At 60.9% G+C, this 18,922-nt stretch overlaps 1 protein-coding gene across 1 annotated transcript in view; it reads right to left on the reverse strand.

The window, feature by feature from the left end:
• The window catches only part of CHL1 (cell adhesion molecule L1 like), a 98,476-nt gene extending 81,243 nt beyond the window's left edge, over positions 1-17,233 (reverse strand). The window contains exon 1 of the mRNA XM_054594729.1: positions 17,128-17,233. The gene's annotated coding sequence lies outside the window, so the exon portion shown is untranslated. The remainder of the gene's footprint in view (positions 1-17,127) is intronic.
• Positions 17,234-18,922: the final 1,689 nt, after the last annotated feature.

Raw genomic sequence — 18,922 nt, forward strand, 5'->3', positions numbered from 1 at the left:
AGTTATTTGACCTCAGCGAGTCAATGGACCCACTTGCCAAGCTGAGGAGAAAGGACTAGGCTTCCAGCTTGAGGGATGGGCTGGGTAGCAGGAGAAGCCACGGGGCCACCCGAGGAAGGGAGTGGGGGCGGCGGGGAGGCCGGGCGGCCGGGGCGGAGGGAGACGCAGGCCTCCGGCAGGGATGACGCAGGAGCGGGTGTCCGGGGCGCCTGTGTGGAACGACCAGGCCCGATTCACGAGGCGGGAGGGTACCCAGCGCCACCGCCTTGCGCGTTCGGGTGCAGCCAGCTCAGCACCCCGGTGGCTCGGTTCGTCAGGATGAAGCAGAAGGGGAGGCTCGGCTCCGGCCCGGACCCGAGAGGAGGGACGAGCTGCGCGGTTCCTCCCCAAGAAAAGGTCTGTGAGCCCAGAGGGGAGGGAAGCGGCAGAGAAAATTCTAGATGGTGATGTGACGTTGAATAATGGACACACGCACCCCGCCTCTGGTGCTCTAGAGCCGGAAAGCTGGTAACTAAGTCTCAAGACGCACAACTGGGAGCTCTGGGGAGACCGCATGTTAATCAGCTGGACTGTGGTTCTCCTTCCACTCTGTGCTTGTGTAGCAAGTCACCATGGACAAACTGTGTTTATAATTTGTATTTGTCAACTGCAGTGCAATAAAACTGGAAAAAGGAAACAATGTTTTGATTTTAAAAAGCAGAGATGTCTAATATAATTATTACTATTTTACAGGCACTCACTAGCAAATGGAAACTTTCCTCTGTAAAAAAAAAAAAAAAAATCTAAGTGTGAACACCTAACTTGCAAAACTGTGAAAACAAACAGCTAATCAGAAGAACATGACTAAATTCCTCTAATTGCTGAAAAATCTAAAACTGCTAAGCAGATGTGATAATCTGTGCAAAACTCCAAGTAGACAATCGCTCCTGACACTTGAAGTGTTAACTGCCGAACCTCTAATTTATTCCAATGAAATGCTCACTCTCATAAAGCGTAACGTGTAACAGAACACGCAAACTCAACGACAGCTCTTGAGTATCTGTCACGGGGACCAATTACCAAGCACTGTCCGAAGAGCCCCCAGGAACCGTGCGCCAGCAGAGACACGGAAACACAATCAGGTCACTCGGAAGGCCGGAGCAGGGGTGTGTGGCCGCCACAGGCGCACAGGCCCGAGCCGTGACTCGGCCGAGACTCGCATGACCTCAGGGCACACCTGGCCGCTCGCGGGAAGGAGCCCAACACGGGAAACCCGCCCCCAGCCCCGTTCCGGTGGCCCCGCAGTGGCCGCCAGTGCGGTGACTTCCCCTCCAGCGAACCAATCAGAAAGAGAAGGGGATTCAGAGATTTTTGATGTGAAGAGAGTAGAAAGTTGTAAGCGAGGCTTTGAAAACATTCACTAAAATGGAATTTCTACGGGGCCAAGTGAGCCGAAGGCAGCCGAGGATCACGCCCACACACCTATTTGGGCCGGTAGGGAATAGGAAATGAAATCTAAGGACACCCTCCCAGGTAAAATTTTCAACGGCTATTGACTTTTTTAAACGTTAAAAATTAACATTTAGGAAAAATATATGTAATGCAACCCTATTTTTCAAAATCAGAAATTCAGTTTGCCTTGGACTAGGCCTGGTTCAGTTCCCCATGAAACTGTGCACCTCAAATCACCGACGCGTTTCCAGCAAAAGGGGAGGAGAGGACGCGGTGACGGCGGTGACGGGGGTGACGGGGCGGTGGTGTCGCCATAGAAAAGAGAGGGGAAGCGGGGAAGAAGGCGAGCAAGCCGTCTTGCTTATGGGAAATGACCAAGGTAATATTTTTTTTAACATAGAATTGGGGAAAATACCTCAGAGCTTGGATCCCCACGGACTGTCTGTCCTGGGGAATGTGAAGGAGAGAAGCTCATCTCAGAGTTTGCGGGAGGCGGGAACCCTGGGTCAGCAGGACAGTGTCCCAGTTCACCCCAGCCCCCCAGGGCCATGGGCCATGGGGGCCGGTGACGGCTGTGCCGCGAAGGCTCCGCACCCCTCGGTCCCGGCGCGTCTGGGGCTCTGCCGACAGCCGAGGGCCCTTCCCGCAGAACCGGCACAGCCACGCACACGGCACACCGAACGCAGGACGGTGGTGTCAAAATCGCCTCTGATCGGGGCCTTCAAGTGGCCCACGACAAAGCCCAGCGGGACACGAGACTGTTGGCCCTGGAACACAGAACTAAAATGGGCTCTGCCTGTCTGACTGGATGGCGACCGGACTCGGTCGCTACGGCTGTCACAACGTACGCGTCGCAGCGCTCAGAGGTTATTGCTCGTTTAGCCCTTGAAACAGCCCCGTGCGTCATTTTACAAGGTTCATTTATAAATGAGGAAAAACAGCATTGGGGGCTTCAGTCACTTTATCCACATCACCCCCGGCAAGAGACGAAGGTCAAGCTTGGAGCCCAGGCTTGTGATTCCGATTCTAGACCTTTCTCAACACTGTTGTACCCCACCCTCCACGGGGGCGGGGGGGCGGGCAGCTCAAAATGACGGGGAACACGCCCCGTCCTTCACTGGGAGACGACACCCGTTTCTCCCTGGGCCGCCGGCCTGCCAGGGCCCGGCGGGAGGCGGCGCGGGGCTGACCCCCGGAAGCGTGTCGCTATGCGGCCTCTGCGACCGTCGCCATCTGTGGAGGGTGAGGGACACAAGGCCAGGCCCGAGCACCCCTCCTTCATCCCTGCACCTCGTACGCCGCCCCACCCAGAGCGTCTTATTCCCTCCTTAGCGCCGGCCGGCCGACTGCACCCCGCACCCGGTCCTTCACAGCCGGCCCCCTCGGAGGCTCGGCAACGGCGTGTTTAGGACCTTCCTCCGCCAGGGGCCCGCCAGTCGCTGGGCCCGCGCTGTGGGATCTGTCCGGGCTTTGAGTGCCTCCTCACCGGGGCCTCCCCACCCCGTGGAAACCAGGTGGGGCGGTGAGGAGGGCCACACAAAGCAAACTGAACAACAGAAAGACTCAGCAGGGTTCCCACCTTCCCTGGGGAGACCCCAGGGAAGCCAAGAAAGGAAACCCCCATGTGAGTGGGTCTGGGGCGGGGGCAGGGGGAGGGGCACAGGCAGCCATTGATTTGCAAGTTCAAGACAAAAGCACCGAGATTCCGGTCTAAATTGCAATATTGCAATCCACAATATTTCCTGTTTGCTCAAAACCACATGGAAGGTAGCAGAATACAGTCTGAGCCCAGCTATGAAAATCCCGCTGAAATCTCGACAGGCGCTTTACAACCCCCCACAGGGAGTGGACAGGCCGTAGCTGAGAGCTGAACCAATTATCTGCAAAATGCAAGCGAGAGCTCCTTGCTCCTCGCCCTTTCACGCCCCCACACGTTTCAGGAGGGACAGGCTCCGGCGACAGGAAGGGGCGGCCGGCTCGCCTGTGCACGCGCCCGCTTCTGGCTTGAGGGGCATCGGGCCCCCGGGCCCTGGCCGACATCTCCAAGTCGCTTAGGGGCCTGCGGCGAGCGCCGGCCTTGCGTGCCCCTGTGTCCCGGAACAGGTGTGGGCGCCTGAGGGTGGCGCGGGCCCCGGGGAGACAGCTGGCCCGGCCGCTTCCTGAACGGCGCGTTTCCCGTCCACTTGTTACACACCAGTGCTCAAAATTAATGAAGCTCCAGAAGGATGTAACAATTAGGGGGGAAATAAAGGATTGGGAAAGAGTTTTAATAAATTGTATCAGGCATAAACCATGTGGACGGGAATTACAATTAATAAAAGGTGAAATGTAACAAATACCACCTTAAAACACAAAGCAGAGTCTCCTTAGAAACAGCACGCGGGGCTAATACCAAAATCAATGATCACTGCACTGGTGGCAAAATTACACAATTAATCCTGCGTAAACGAACCGTCAGCCTCGTGCACGCAGGCTTCCGGCACCCCCCGGGCCGCTCCGCGCACTAGCGGGAGCAGCTTTAATGAGGTCCCCTGGTACACCGAAAATTTAAACCCCTTCTTTCTCCGTAAAAGCACATTTCTACTCCACGTCATGGACATTCCTTCCCACGTCCGATGCGCGCATCCCGTGACCCACCTTACATCTCTCATCAGGAACCAGAAGGCAGCCTGTGTCTAGCCTGGAACGTGCTAGAGAGCTGGTTCCAAAGTCAGAGAGGATTTAGAAATCTGCTTGAGGAAAGACGCCACGTCACCTTCCCGGGTCCGATGCGATCCATCTCCTTTGCGGGCCGCCCGGGTCTCCGGGGGCTGGTGGACCGACCGTTCTCAAGCTGCATCACCGCCCCACACTGCCTGCCCCTCCCCCCCCGCAGAGCGGTGTGCTCCCCGCGCAGCTGACTTACCTAATATAATCCGCCTTCTCCCACCGCAAAAATCAATAGAGATAAAGTACCCACTTAGGTGTGATCCTTTTTAAAATATTGCCCATTACACATGCACATACATTTACAGAACTGAGTTTACGCAGGACATCTGACAGCCATGTGTGGCTGTCCTGCGGAACATTTAACATCCAAGTAGACAGTTTTGCACAGTCTAAGCAGAAAAACAGTCAAACACCGCGCTGGTGATTTGAGTAACCCTCTGAGGGGCTCCCGCGAGCTCTCGGACTGAACGTCCTTCCCCCGAAGCTCGCGGCCAGGACGCAGGCCGGGCCCCCCCCACCCCCGCACCCCGTGTGCTCGCTCCACCCGGGCCGGTTGAAACTCCCTCGAAGAAGCGGACCTTTCATGGTTAGAACCACAGAGGGCAACAACCTCATTAAGTCTGGCCTCAACTCCTCCGCGCTGACCTCCTTCAGTCCCAAGCCCGCCTGCGACGCATGGAGCGTGTTCCGGCGTCGTGTGCCTCTGTTGCAAAGCTGCGCGCTAAGCGCATGGGGGCCACTCCGTCCACAGGCTGACAGACGCCGGGGCCTTCAGCGCGATGAGCATGGGGAGGGGCTGTCGCTCAGCCTCCTCACACAGGTGCAGGCAGGGGAATGGGCGGCGGGCACAGGCGGGGGGCCCAGCCTGGCTCCCAGACCCCCGCCCCTGACGAGCTCCAGCGGTGCCCGCCTCCGGCTCCGCTCCTGACCGAACATGCAGCCGAGGGCCCGTCCTGCCAGAGGCCCTGCTCTGAGTCCAAAGCGCACGTGCCCCGGGGGCAGCAAACGGGGAAAGCGGGGACCGACAGAAAGAGGAACACCCGGGAGCGAGCCTGTGCCTGAGCAAAGGAGCACGGCGGCCCCGGGCGGCTGCCCCCACCCCCCCCGCCTGTGGCTGTCGGCACGGACGCCGTGTGCCCACGCCGGCTCCCGACCGCAGGGCCGGCAGCCCGGCGCCCTGGGCGTTCTGCCCCGAGCCTCCAAGCCCCTCTCCACGCACGTCGCCCGCTGTCCCTCAGAACGATCGCACCCTCGAGTCCTCGTTGCCTGTGATGGCGACGGAGAGTCAGGGCGGCGCCGCGTGGGCTGCGGCGGCGTCTCCGTTCGCCCAGGAGCACGGAGCTGCCCACCCGGCCACGGACCCGCACGGCTGTCCCCGGAGCGTCTCCAAAGGCCGCCCACACTCCAGGCACGGGGTTAACCCAGCGTCCCGCTGACGCGCGGGTAACACCCCGTTTCCTGCCGCCCCAGTTTCCTCTTGCAGCTTTTCTACGAAAGCCGTTGTCAGAAAAACACGAAAAGTGATACACAGGACGACTCCCCGTTAGCAGCGACAGGGGCCCCCGGGCGGGGGGCTGTTAGAGAGCGAGCCCGGGGCGCCCGGGTGCGGGATGCGGGCTGCCCCGCCCGCCCCGCCCCCGCAGGAGCGCCTCCTGCTCCTTCGTGTGTGGCACACGTTCATTTACCGACACGAACTCCTGGTGAAGTTATTTACCCGAAATAATAAGTAGGAATTAACCTGACAGGCATTTCAGCTTTCGCCCCAAAGTTTCTGTTTTCAACAAGAAAATATTTTGACAGGTCTAAGACGCCCCTCCTGGTGCGTTTTCAAAAGTCTCCCGTGCGACATCTACTCAGAACGTCTCTCTCAGCTGCACTGTCTCTTGGGCATGGGCTGGGGGGAGCATTTCAGAAAACGAGGGGAAGGATACAAATTACAAGCATCACAGGACACAGAACATTGCCTAAGAAGGCACAGAAACAGCCCTGCTTTAAAGGGAGGCAGACAGGCGGCAGTCCCTTGCCCTGTGACCTAGCCTTTTCTTCCCTGAATTTTAGACAGTCCAGCTGCACAACGTTGCGGTGGTGTGACCACAGCGTGCGTGCGTGTGCGTATGAAAGTGAGTTGTTTGTGTCTGAACAAGCTTTCATGTTTGCTTTATGATCTGTCCTTATAAACGGGGGGGCGGGGGGGAAGCCCTGGCTGGTGTGGCTCAGTGGACTGAGCGCCGGCCTGCGAACTGAAAGGTCGCTGGTTCGATTCCCAGTCAGGGCACAGGCCTGGGTTGCAGGCCAGGTCCCCAGCTGGGGGCACTCGAGAGGCAACCAATCGGCCTTGCACATGTTTCTCTCCCCCTCTTTCCCTTCCTCTCTCTCTAAAAATAAATAAAATCTTTAAAGAAAGAAGTCATGCTCAGAGTTAACTCAGGCTCCGCCTTCCTGGATGGCTCTCCAATTCCCTCCATCCTGACTTCAAGGACGTTGCGTCTGGTTTAACTCCCGGGGTCGAGCGAAGGGCAGCCTGACACCTGCACAACCTGCACCATGCTGCTTCCTACGCACCTGCGACCGCCTACCTGCAAGCTGCACACGGTGCTGCTGAGTCACGGCGCCCGCCTCACCCGGTGCAGGAATGAAAGGCTTAGCATTCGGTCCTCTAGGTGGTTAGCACCTTACGCTGCCCTTTGGAGTTCTTTTACTCACTTTCTGCACTTTTCCTTCCAACTAAATCCTGCCATTGGGTGTAGCTAACATAGACTTTGATACTTCAGTGGATGTAATAATCTTACCGATTGCAGCCAACACTTACTTAGCAAATGCTACAAGCCGGTCACTGTTCTAAGGGGTCTACATAATTTACTTAGAAATCGCCACAGTCCTCTGAGATACGTTGTATCCTTTATCCATGACACAGTAAGAGCAGGGTACAAAGCCTGGCCATATTCTGAATAGCAGGTTATGCCCTTAAAAAATGGCACAGCACCTACTGGACAGTTGGGCACAGTTACCTCTGCCGGTCGGTGCTGAGGGACTGCTGTCACCTTCTCATCTTAACTTCATCATAGTGAAGGTCTGTGTTCTCATGACACGTCACTAAGTATCACCGTTTCATGTGGTTCAGTAACAGCAACAGACCCTAAAACTCTCACCAAAAGGTCGCTTCATTTTATGGACAGCGAACCAGGAAACGGTGTGGAGGGGTGTGGCTGCCCGAACGAGGACCCCAAAGGTGCCGACGCCCCCGGGGGGGCCTGTGAGAGCGCTGCCTGACCTGGGGGTGGAATCCGGCTCTGTGGCCGAGGGCCCGAGAGCAGGGCCGCCCTGGACTTGGGGGCCATGAGCACAGGGTCGTCACAGGGAGGAGGCAGGAGGCGAGCGCCCGCGCAGGCAACGCAAGGACGGAGCAGCGGGGGGCCTGCCAGGACAGGACAGACACTCAGACCCCGCTGTCCCCGGGGGCCCCCTCAGGCGCCCCCCGCACGGCGGCTGCATGCAGCAAGAACCCCCCTTCCCACTGCGGGCTTAACTGCGGACGTGGGAGGGCACGGGGGGCGGAGGCCTGGGCCCCCTCGGTTCCTCGGGTGCCTCCCCCTCCTGGTCGGCCTGTGCGCCCTGCAGACGGACGCGCCGCACGGACAGGACTCTGGGACACGCTCCGGTCACAACGGAAGCGCCCGCCTCTCCATGTTCCCGCGAACGCTCTGGCGGCAGAAAGCTGAAGGCTCGGGTGTGTCCTCACACGTCATCGACAGCTCGCCAACTTGACCGACCTTGCTATCTCAGGACGAGAGCCGGCCCGAGCCCCGTGCGTCGGCCGGCAGCGCCTGGCTGGAGCCCCAGGACGGGGGCTGTTTCCGCTGCACCGGCATCTGCAGCGACCCTTTCTCGTTCCCCGCAGGCTCTGGGGTTTCATTCTCAGCCACGGACAGAGACCTTCGTTTTGAGTCAACATGTTTTTTCACAAGCCAGTTAAACACTGCAGTGCATTATGGTAGGTGGTGCAAAGATACAAGTACTGAAGGCGGCGAGCCTCGGGGACTTGCGGGTGACTGGTCACGTGAAAAGGGGCAACAGGACGTGTGTCTGCCTGAGAGGGGGAGGGCAGGGAGCTGCGGAGCAACGCGGGCGGGGGGGGGGGGCTGAGGACGCAGGGACGCCAAGGCCCGGGGACGCTCACCGGCCTGAGAGGCGGTGGGCGCCAGGGGACGTCTTCAGGAGGTGACGCCACGTTCAGGGACAAGCGAGAAAGGGGGCTGGAACAGCGACCTGTGGCCCTCACGGACCTACACGCCGCGACAGGCGAAAGTCCGGCGAGAGAAAGGGCCCAGCGGGCTCACTAGCCCACTGAGAGGCTGAACAAGGAACTTTCCAGAAGGGCTCCTGAGGAAGGACTGGAGTGACAAGGAGCCAGCGGCCGCAGGCAGCTGTGAGTGGACGAGGCGCAGGGGACAGAAACAGCCATGCGCCGAGCAAGCCGCGCAAACGGGCCCTGCTGCGGGGACAGCACCTTCTGCCGAACCAGAGCAGCCACGGGCGCCTCAGGGAAGCCCGTGCGATCGGCCCCATGCCTTGTTTTCAACGCGAGTTCATTGCCGAGATCTCAGGCTTCTACCATGACCTCTTCCTTTGTTTTTTCCCCTGAAATCTAAGAAAGCAGAGTTTAAAATTTATGAAGTTTCTGGTCATATCGTCTAAACGTAAAACTTGTGCATAAAACATGAAGGGTCCTCCGCAGCCACAGGAAAAGGAGGAGGGGCCCCACGGAGCCCCGCCCTCCTGGCCAAGCAGCAAACTTGCCTGGGGAGCCACCGGCAGCCACCGGCCAGAACTGCCACCGTGGGAAACTCCCCTGCGGCCCGCTGTCACCAGCTGGGGCTGAAGACAGCACCCGCCCAGCCTGAACTGCTGACACACAGAATCATGAGATCTCACAAAATGGGCGTCACTCTAAGTTCCTTGTTTAAGTTACGGTTAGCTTGTCACGCAGCGAGAGAGGACGGGAACAATGTCCCTTCACGTGACCTTGAACTGCTACCCGGTCACATTCCAGAGTCACTTTCCATCCCTTCAGCAGCGAGTCGCGCCGGAGAACGGGAGCGGGCTTTTGGCAGCAGCTGCGACAGATGCACACATCCCGCATCATTCGACATTTCAGGACATCGGTCAAAACAAGCTGGGACTGGGGGCCTCAGCACCACACAGCCTGATGAACCGCTCTGCGCAGCCCAGGGCCGCCGGCCTCATCGTTTGGCGGTTGGCGCCCAGGGATAGGCGCACGATTACTGTTTTCCGCTTCCGGTCGATCTGAGCCGTGAGCAGGGCGCACCCCTGCCCCCCACACCCCCGCCAGCCGCCCGCACGAGCCTGCTCCCTTCATGGACCAGTCTTACATGACCACGAGGAGACTGGGTGCAGCCTTCTAAGACGGCGACAGCACTGCGCCCCCTGGGCCTGGGCCTGGGCCCGGGCACCCCGACCCCCGCTGCTCTGGGTGGGACACGGCCAGATTTCGGTGCAGAGCGGAAGGGCCACGGGGGCACCCGGGCCACCCACCCGATCTCAGTGTGCAGGGAATGGGGGCCCGCCCCCTGCAGCCCCCGCCCCAGGCAGCCCCGCGGGGGAGGGCCCAGGAGGCAGGGTGCGCACCGGGCGGTGCCAGGCTGTTTTGCTGTTCAATACGGTAATGGGTTTTTAATGGCTGCTGTCCAAAATTACACCGGAGAGAAATGGTTTATTAGCAATAATAATGGCTGGCACTTCTATCTTCAAAACACTTTCCAAATATTAGCTCATTACCCTCCACCTGCCCGGGGAGGCTGCGGCAAATGCCCCGGCCCCCAGGTCGCAGCTGGGGACAGGGACGCAGGAGGCAGGGACCACGTCCTCACAGGGAGGTTCTGAGGCGGGAGGCCAAGGTCCGATCCAGAGGACTCATGCCCATTTCCTACAGAATCGACGGCGCTCGCCGTGAGGACGGCCGGCCGGCTCTTTTCGAGGGGATAATAGTTAAGGTCAGTTCCCGTTTATTTGAACTTGACTCACAGAAGCTCACGTGAGCTGCACCTGAATTGCTCAATGCAGGTCCTTTATTTCAAGCAAATCAATTGTGTTCAAGTCTATTCAGCCCAAATCAATTACACACAGAAAAGTATTTGCATAGAAAACACAGGCTGCTGATGCCCTTTGAAATCCAACTCCACCGGGAAGGTCGGGAAGGTCGGAGGTGACAAAGCGCCACAGGGTCAAGGTCCCATTTAAACACCTTTCTTTGGGGTTTAGTTTGTATCCATTCACTTAGAGCCCTGTCAGGGAACGTAGATTGTGTCTCAAATTGGCGAACAATAACAAACCACCCCGGGCAGGCTCTTAACTGTTCTGCTGTCCTCTGCCGATGTTAACACTGTGGCTGTTTTTGTTTGTGGCCGTTGCCCACAATGTTTTAAATTTCTTGTCCTCCTACAAGGCCTTAAATGCTTTCATCTAATGCACCAATTCTCCACTGTGTCCTCAGTGCTTTCCACAGAAGTTCAGAAAGGCCCCAAATGTGAAAATAAACGTGTTGACTCAGAGGCCGAGCGCCCTGCTGCGGAGAAACAGGCGGGCGCCGAGCGAAGCTTGGAGCGAGCCCGCCCCGAGGGACGGCGCGGAAACGGGAGCTGCGGTCCGGCCGGCGCAGGGCGCAAGCGCAGCGATGCCCCTGCCTTCCTGGCAGGCAGAGCCCACTGCCCCGGAGAATGGCATTTATATTTTGCACATTAAAAAAAATTAGCATTGGCGTCTAAATACCCTGAGCCAAAAAATCAAACCCCTTCCTAAAATCCCAAGTATACGGACCATGCCTAGAACACAGCTGAGTTTTTTCTCCCCAAAGCCTTCTCTCAATCGACGCTGACAATAAAGACGTGTCCTCATTATGACAGATGTCACACGACCTGTCAGGCACCGGCCATGGCCCACTATTTCAGCCTGGGGAGGCAGAGGCGCCCCTGTGCAGAGATGCCGGCGACAGAAGACGGTGGGTGCACCTGACGCCCGGCGGGCAGCCCACGCCTGCCACTATCCCAGGGCCTGGGGACACTCCCGCCGGGAGCCGGGAGGGGGCGATGAGGCCGGCGGAGGCGGCGGGGGCGGAGGCAGGCATTTCCGCACGCGGGTGCGCGGGGACCGCGCCTCCATGCCGCGGTCTTGGAAAGAACACAGACGTCGGTCTCCGGGCGCCCCCTCACGGAAGCCCCTCGCCACTGACCCTCGGCCTGGGGGCTTCCGGTGCTGCTTTTCAATGGATGCGTCTGGGCATAGCCACGCGCCCCGCAGGAAGAACCCCTTGTTCCACCTCTCACGTGTTTACACGAGATAACGAGACAGAACCGACGGACCACAGGTGCGGGCCTGGCCCTTGGTCCCGCCGACCACGCGGCCCGCACGGACACCGCCCACCTGGGAGACGAGAGGAGAGGGAGCTGTGGCCTGAGGCCACGGGGGCACCGCGCCCGATCCCTGGCCTCGCTTCCGGACCTTGGCTGCGCGACGGGCCGCCACCTGGCGCTCTGAGCTCCCGACGTCAATGAAAGGGCACGAGAAACTCTCCGCAAAGCGCAGCGCCCCCTGATGGCGCGGGGCAGGAGGGCTTGTGAAAGGGGAACCTTGGCCCAGGCTCTGAGCGGCTGGAGACGCAGGCCCCACGCCCGAGTCTCAGCCCAGGTCGCTGGCCTCTCCCCCGGGACCCTCTGCACTCAGCTTCGTCCCCCCCGACCCGCCAGTCCCCGGGTTCCACAGATGAGAGGCGCCCCAGGGCGCTGCTGGGCTGCCCCCCTCAGGAACAGGAGCCCAGCCACCCCAGACCCGCCCTCCACCCGCCCCCCACCCGCCCTCCACTCACCTGGCCCGTGCAGAGTCGACCCCTGCAGGCCGCCCACCGGCAAGGACGGGAGGGCACAGACAAGGACGGGGTCCTGCCCAGCTGTCCCTCCAGAGCGTTGCCGTCCCCTGCCGTCCCGCAGGACAAGGCGGCACAGCCCCAGGGCGGCCCAGCAGCCGCTGCTGCCCCTCGGCCCTGGCGGGACAGCCAGGCGCCCTTCGCCGGGGCGGCTTTTGCCGAGAGAAGGCACGAACCCCCGGGTCCCCTGGGACTGCCACGCGGACCTGCTCACTGCCACCCGGCGCCCGGGCGGACGCTGCAGAGACACCAGGTTCCTCCAGAGAAGCAGCGACATGGGTTCTGTGTGACATCACCCGTCTTTCAACATTGGCTGCACTGTTTCTTAAACAGCCCTCGGGCCAAACAAAACACGTGTGTCAGTCGGGTTCAGCCCAAGGGACACTGGTCTGGATCCTGCAGAGACCAAGGGCCTCCTCTTTAGGGAAGAAAAGCCCGTTTTCATCACGACGCCCGATGAGAACACGGAAGGCAGAGCTTCCCCGCTCCACAGCCCCTCATTACACAGCTCGCCGGGCCGAAAACAGCGGCCCCCCCATTTGAAATCTCAGGGCCGAGCGGGGACGCGCTGGCACGGAGGCCCCCGCACCCGCCAACTTCGGGGCGTCACTGCTCCTGTCACCAGTGCCCAGCGTCGCCGGGGTGGACGCTTCCCCCGCATTCACCCAGCTGCCCGGCCCGCCAGCAGCCATGGTTCTTGAAGAATTCATCCCTGTTAAAATTCAATTTCTGGTTCTTACTGGAAAAAAAAATGTGAATAAATACACACACACACACACACACTGCTAATACTTTGACTTCCGAAGAGATAAACAAGTGGTAACCTTTTGATAGGAATGGATTCACGTGAAAATGAAAGAAAAACTTTTCCAGGAAATAAATTTATAAAAATGGAACGCAGAATACGCTTCCTCTCTGCGTTTTTGCTCTCTCAGCACAGTGGTAAGGTAAGCAGGTCATTTTTTATCCACAATACATAAAATCTCAATTAGTTATGGTCTATTTGTGCACTGACTAAAAACATTCGTTAACAAAACAGAATTTTCTAGTTTACTGGATAAATATACCAGCAGAAATTGCAGAATGATGTTAGGTTGCCAGGCAACCACGGTTCTGTCCCGGCTGCGATCAATCCAGCTCATTCATCAGGCTTCTCGCCCCAGTGCCGGAGAATTCCAACCAATTTGTTTCTTGGGGAAATTATAGTGACTTTCGGTAGCACAATAACACTTTTATTCTCAGAAGATAAACTTGGATGTTCGTTTCATCAAAGGGATCTGTTAATTCATTATTCTCTGCACGGTGCTAATGAGAGAGCTATAATTAACTAACTACTCTATTGCGATGCACAGAAAATAAACTGCAGTAATTAGTAGCGTTTAAGGTGTGGACCGGCCCACAAAGCTAGAAAACACAGAATCTTGCCTCCAATAAAGACCCGGAGAAAGGAGAAAGCAGCCTATCTAATTAGCTGAGAACTGCTTCCTTCCTCCCCCGCCCCCACCCTCCCGAGAGGGTGGGCGCAGCGCCTGCCAAACTCGAGCGAGGAAAGGGCCGGCGCCAACTCTCCTCGCAGGTCCATCCGCGACGCTGGTGGAGGCGGGACCTGCATGGGGAAGGGTGCTTCGCGCTGCGCCGTTAACGAGTAGGAAGAACACCGCGCTTCCCCCTTGAGCTGTGTGAGCGCAGACATTGTATGTAAATCACCATGACAATTGCATTCTCTTCAGACTGAATTAGTTAGAATGAAGCTGTAATCAAAATGTTCATCATGGGGAAGTAGGGTCCTCGGTTGTTCTCCGTCTGCACTTGAAACAAGAACGAGGCGCCCGGTGAGGTCAGGCAACAGGAAGCATCGTGGGAGGGAGCCTTGGCGCCCAGTCTGCCTGGGGCGCTGGACCTCGCCACGGCCTGTCGGGGTCCCCCCACCCCGGAACTTTCTGCTGCCTCCCTCCATCCTCGGCCTCGCTCATCAGCTCTCCGTGCCACAGCCGCTCGGACATTTGGGAAAACACAGAACAGGGAAAGGCTCAGTTTTTGTCTCGGAAACACGCTCCGCTCTGCAGCACTGCTGGTGGTTGTAGATCAGAGGCTAAAACAACCCCCAGCAAGTGAGACTCCAGCTGCTGGCGCCGCTGGCCGGCAACGTGCAAAGGCCCCGTGCGGTCAGGCGAGCTGTCCCGCAAGGCCCTCAGGGCACCTCTCCTAGGGGACAGAGGCGCCGGGATGGAGGGGGCATCCTGACCAGGAAGCCAAGCTCCACAGCCAACTCGACGCTGTGCGTTGCCGCCCCGGGGCTTCGCGGCGCGCGGTCCTTCAAACTGGAGCCACGTCCCCTTTCTGTCTCTGTTTTCCTCCATGAGATAAACTCGTTAGGACCTTAAATCGGCCTTGATCGTTACGTTTACTTAATTCTTCATGAAAATAAGTCAGCCTAATTTTTTTCAAGAGAGTAATCGCAGGTCTCACCACTTCCTGTCTTCAAAGGCTAAGCTGTGAAGTCAACCTTCTGTCCAGCAAACGCCAGCCGAGGCGAGGCCTCCACACCACGCCCGAGCGGTGGGCGCCGATGAGGAGACACCTGCCTGGCCTTACTTGCTGCAGAGCTGACACGCGCCTGCATTTTTATAGGTGGTTTTTAAAAATAAATCATTTAAAAACCAGTTATTTCAGTGGGTGAATTAACTCGAAGGTCACACTTGTGCCCGGTGCCCGTCCGTCCCGCCAGACTTGCAGCTGCGTCTGTGGCTGTCGCCAGGTGAGCCGGGCCCCTCCACAACCGTGAGGCGGCGCCGAGGAAATCCCATCATCGCAGGGGGAGCCCGGAACAGCCCGCGTGTTTATCCGTCGCCAGGGCCCTGCGCTTGCGCGGTGAAGTGGCGCAGACGCCCGGAAAGGTTCCAACGAGCGGCCCCCGCAGGCGGCATCACACCGCCCAGAAACGGCCGCGGGCCCGGGGAGCCCCTGAGAACACCCGCGACGTGCGCTCTGCTCCCACAGGAGGCACGCCCCGCGGCACCTCCGGCCGCGACACAGGAAGCTGGGCGGCCCCGCAGGTGCTGGGGCCACGGCGCGTCCCCAAGGCCGCAGGTGCTGCTGCGCCGCCGAGACCGGAATCCAGACGAACCCAACGGCACCTCCCAGGTGACAGAGGAGAAGCAACGTCTAAGCGCAGGGCCTACGACCATTATTGTTTTCCTTGTCACAAATTGTACCTTTCTTTTAAAAAAATATTGATTGATTGATTTTTTAAAGAGAGAGGAACATCGATTTGTTGCTCCACGCATTGGTGCAGGCACTGGTCGCTTCTGGTCCACGCCGTGACCAGGGATCGAACCGCAGCCTGGGCGCACCCAGGTGACACTCTCACCGGCCGAGCCCCGGCCAGGCCCGAGCGGAACCCCCCCACCTGCCCACGGACGCGTTGCCGGACGGGACCAGCCCCTGGCCATCCCGAGCTCTGGGGGAGCTGCCGGCGCAGCGACACTAATGATGTCCATCGACATCCAGGCGGGTCAGGGAGCAGGGTCGCTCGGTGGCCGCGCACAGGCAGAGAAACAAGAGCGCATCGCACCTCATCAGACTGAGGAAAAACTACTCACAACAGAAACGGCGTCACCAGCCACGGCGGACGTGGGAGCGCTGACCACGCGCCAGACACCAGGCTGAACCTTCTCCAGGGGCTGTGTCATCCCAGTTCCGCGACCCCCCAAGGAAGGCGCTAACAATCACCCCTGTTACTGAACAGGAGAAACTGAGGCACGGGGTCCCGAGACAGTTCCTGCCAAACCACAGCAGCGGCGGCGGCGCTGGGACCGGAATGCACGTGGGCGCGCCTCCGGACTCACCCAGGTGGCTCGCGGATCGGCCACACCGCGTGCACGCACCGCCTCCCCGCGCTCCCCTCCCCCGCGTCCCGGGGCGCGCGACTGCGCACGCGCGTGCCCGGCGGCCCCGCCGGTTTTGCCGGCTCCTCAGCGGCTCCCGGGCGGGGCGGGGCGCGGGGCCGGGGCTGGGTGCCCGCTCGCCCGCCCGCCCACAGCCGCCGCCCCCCTGCGCACCTTCCCCGCCCAGCGCGCGCGGCCCGGCGCGGCTACCTGGACCCCGGCGCGCCTCCCCTCGGCGTCCGTGGGAGTCCCGGCCCCGGACCGAGCGTGGTTGCGGGGCTGCGGGGCTGCGGGGCTGCGGGGCTGCGCGGCGGGCGGCCTCCCGCCCCAGTCCCAGCTCTCCGAATCGATCACTGCGCCCGCGCCCGCGCTCGGAAAAGGGGGGAACGGGAAGGAGCGAGAAGGCGGGAGGCGAGGCCGGGGGAGGGGCCCCCAGAGGAGGGGGCGCGCGTGACCGGCATCCCAGCTCCCGGTCGGTCCCGGGAGCCATGGCAACCACCGTCTCCGGTCCTCCGCGCTGCGGGGCTCCCCACGGCCCCCCACACCCGGCTTCTCCCCCGACACCGCGGTCCCCAGAGTCCCTCCTTAAGCCAGCAGCGTGTATGGACCCCCGCGGGGTCCTGGAATACTGTCCCGAGAATGGGGGCACCGCGGGGGGTGGGGGGCGGCGCCCCGCCACCCCGGAGACAGGCGGGGCGGGGTGAGGCGCGGCCTGGACGGACCGCAACCCAGCGGGACCCGGGCTCCCCGGAGAGAGGGCTGGACTTTCGAGGCGGGGGGTCCGGACCCCGCCGGGAGGCACGGGAGCGCGGGGTGGGGCAGGCTGGAGACCAGCCCGAGGGTCACCCGGCCCGTGGCCGGGCGGGGAAATGGGAGCTGGGGGGACCTGGGACCCGGCGCCGTCCCCGACGGACCGGCTGTCCGATGCAGCCCCAGCCCCCGGGGGCGCGGCTGGGAAAGGGCGTCCCTCTCCGGAAGGGCTGAGGGTCTGGGGTTACGATGAGCCCGGGTCATGCACCCTCTGCTGCCACAGTGGGGTGAGCACCCCCCACCGCGCCCAGGAGCAAACCCCGAGCCCTCCCTGCGTCCCACCCAGAGTTGGCCGGCGAGCTGGGCGACCCCGGGGCGCGCCGGACACCTGCCGACCCCTCCCCTCGGACACACCTGCGTTGCCTGTGGCACCAGGTCCGCCGGGCCCTCGTCCTGGGGTCTGGCTGCGAGCGGGAGACGACGCGCTGGTCTCGGTCCGGGCGGCGGCGCCCGAGTTCCCGGCAGCGCGGGCTGTGGCCGCGGGCGCGGAACCTGCTCGGGCTCGCTCGGCTCCGCGCCCTCCCGCGCCGGCTGCTCGCGCCTCCGCTGCGCCCGCGTCTGCGCCGCCGCCGCCCTGCGCTCCCCCCGCGGGATGGGGGCGGCCACGGCTTCGGGCTGCCGCCAAGAGCAAACTTTGACCGTCCCTGTCACGTCTGTGGCCACAGGAGGGGGGCTGCCGGCCGCGGCGCAGATGCAGATGGCGGGGGCCCCTCCCGCCGCCGGCTCGCTCGGCGGATCCGGGTGCGCTGGCCGGGCAGGCTCGCGCCGCGCTCGCTGGAGGGCGTGGTGCCGCCGGCCCGCAAATTCCTCTGCTCCCCCTGCGCCGCCCGGGCGCGGCGGGGCAAAGGACCCAGTTCGCGGAAGGGGCCGCCTCCATGGGCTGCCCACTTATCTCCCACACGAATCGGGGCACCTACCGCGGTTACCATTGAAAGAAAAATGTCCGGATACTTAGCCTCTCTAATGTCACCATATTGTTCCCTAACGGTGTTCCCGTGTGTTCCTGTCAATTCACTGCTTAGGGAGGAGGGCGGCCCCGCGCGCCCATTCCCTGTGCAGGGGCCTCTCCCCGCACCTCCTCGCGCCCCCCCCCCAAAAAACGCGCATTCTGTATTAGGGATCCACAATGATTTTGGAGGAGGGACTCTTTTGCAGTGTAAGTGACTCACAATCCCTTTCATTTGTTTCTCACCATGATCACATTTTCCAAAATTGTCACACCATACGGCTTAAAGAACAACATGCTGCGCAGTCCCCTTTGGGGGAAAGAGACCACAGAGGCCATTTTCACTCCACCAGGGCGGTGAGTAGCGGGGCCTCGAGGCCTGGCCTGTCCCCGCCGCTGGAGGCAGCTCCGGGCGGGGCGCGCGGCCTCAGCAGCGCCGGGGCGCGGGCCAGGATTCCGCGCCCGGAGCAGAAGAACACACATTTGAAAAGGAATGAATGGGCTTGTAGATCCCTGTCGCTGCCAACCCCGGGGCCGGGCTCGGCAGCCAGGCCGTGTGTGGGCTCGGCCCGCCCGCCTGCGCGGCACCTCGCAGAGGCGAGCGAGGGCAGGAGCGCCTGGCGGGTGCGTTGCGCGCCCAGGTAGCCCGGTCCCTGCGGCTTGTTCTCCAAAGGAGAAACAAGAGTGGGGCCCCGAATAACGTGTCAACAGGGAAGTCCGCGCGTCTGCAGGAAAACTGGCCCCAGGCCGAGCAGACAGGGCCTCGTCGGTCTCGGGAGCTGCACACCCTCCGCGGCAGGTCCGCTCAGCCCAGGCCCCGCCCCGCGCCGGCCGGCAGGCGGCGCTCACGCGCGCGGCCCTTCCTTTCTCCGCGGTTTGTCCCCTTCACCTTAGAGCAGGCAAAGGGATGCATTCACTGAGCACCTACTAGCGTCTGTCATGGTTCCAGGTACCCGGCCCAGTAGAAAACGCAATAGACAGAACCAGTCGCTTCTTTTTACATCAAATGTTCAAAATGTATCACGGACAACAAGGCGTAATACCTGCAGCGAAAAGAGGAAGCATCAGTCCTTGCCTATGGGAGCCTGAGGACGTGGGGAACCAGCAGCCCCGCAGAGAGCGCGCGGCTCCAGCGCCCTGAGGTGGCCCGGACCCCCCACACCCAGCCCCGCTGGGCAACTGGGACGGGGCGGGGGCGGGGGA

Source organism: Pteronotus mesoamericanus, unplaced genomic scaffold (genome assembly GCF_021234165.1).
Source record: "Pteronotus mesoamericanus isolate MK-2021 breed Mesoamerican mustached bat unplaced genomic scaffold, CSHL_Meso_final scaffold_533, whole genome shotgun sequence".
Classification (NCBI taxonomy): Eukaryota; Metazoa; Chordata; class Mammalia; order Chiroptera; family Mormoopidae; genus Pteronotus; species Pteronotus mesoamericanus.